Raw genomic sequence first — 1,612 nt, 5'->3', positions numbered from 1 at the left:
AACCGTTATTGTTCCCACAAACTATTTTTTCAAATATTAGCAGTCACCACTTCTGTTTATGCGATTCGTCACATGCTATTTGGCATTTGGATGATTATGGGGAACTCGTCATGTGAAGCTTAGGATGGTTGGGTAGTTAGGAGCTTACTAGCTCGTGTCTGCATTCTGGTTTGTCTGTTATTTTATGATAAAGTGATAACAACTGTGTAAATTATTTAAAAACTGACTTTATATCTATTAAAATTTTCTGAATTGATTTTGGATACTTCGGTAGTCAATATAATCATCAAGATTCGATCGCATCGACTAGACGAGATTTAGGGAGCTACATTTAGTGGTATTAGAGCCAAGTTCATTAACCTTAGATTGTGGAGCCCATTAGAATCACAAGTTTTAAAACTGATACATATAAACAATTTGAGAATCTGATTTGAAAATTTAAAAAATTGATTATTTTAATTAGTTTTATGCCATAAATGTTTTAAAATTTTTAATGGACAGGTTTCGAGATTCTGCCATTGATCATAACTCTATTTTCTTTGTTCTTTTTTGTATTCGGGTAAATGTTTTCTTGTTAACTATGTGATTTGAATCTGTTGATAAGTAGGTAAAATTTCGAGGATGAAATTTTCTTATGGATGAGAGAGTTGTCACACCCCAAAATCAATGTTAATATTTTAGTCTTAGTAATTCAAAATTTTCATTGACTTTAATTTTGATTTGGGTACTTTGCTTATTACATGCAATTATAAGTGCTTTAGTCAATTTCAAGTTCCACTGCAACAAGGCCTGCTTCAGTCTATACAAAAATTTTTGTAACTTGCAATCATTTTCCCATGGATACAAAACCCATCAGGAAAAGTCATGTAGACCTCACTTATAAGTCACATTAGAGGAAAGCATTGTTCACTTCTAATTGGAACAAAGGCCAATTACACTGAGCAACCAAAGCAAGCAACAGCCTCACGATTACCATTTTTGTAACTTGAGAAAAAGTGTCTACATAATTAATGATTTTGATTGTAACCTTTGGACACTAAACGAGCCTTATATCATTTTTCTTCTCCCAAAGCATTATACATACGATACACCCACTTACAAGCAATAGTCCTTTTCCCCGGTGATAAAGGTACAACACACCATATTTTGTTCAAATCAAAAGCATGGATCTCTTCCTGCGTAGCTTGGACCCATTGTGGATGTTTGATGGCCTCTTGAAAAGTGGTTGACTTAAATAAATCAGTTTTAGAAAGAAAGGATCAAGTTGCAAGAGGTCAGGAATCTTTGACAGTGTATGTGATTGTATCTAGTCTATGCTTAATGAAATTAGAAAACTCCTAAGTAAGTTCTTCTATTTTGTCAAGGCATCAAATTATTCATTAAGCACAATTTTACTCTTGTTTATTCAACATGTAACTTCAAATATTTTTTAAACACTACTTCGCGGGGAGTCAGTTCATCACACCTACCGTCCCACACTCTAGGTGAAATGGAGCATACATTCCATCACCGAGCTAGTCAGGTAGAGTCATCCCATGACTGCTTTCATTCACTCATGTGCTGAGGAAACCATTTATTTAAGGGAGTTTCCAGGTCATGTCGTCGCACAGAG

Source organism: Hibiscus syriacus, unplaced genomic scaffold (assembly GCF_006381635.1).
Source record: "Hibiscus syriacus cultivar Baekdansim isolate YM2019G1 unplaced genomic scaffold, ASM638163v2 tig00113725_pilon, whole genome shotgun sequence".
Lineage (NCBI taxonomy): Eukaryota > Viridiplantae > Streptophyta > Magnoliopsida > Malvales > Malvaceae > Hibiscus > Hibiscus syriacus.
This window is presented reverse-complemented; position numbering follows the sequence as displayed.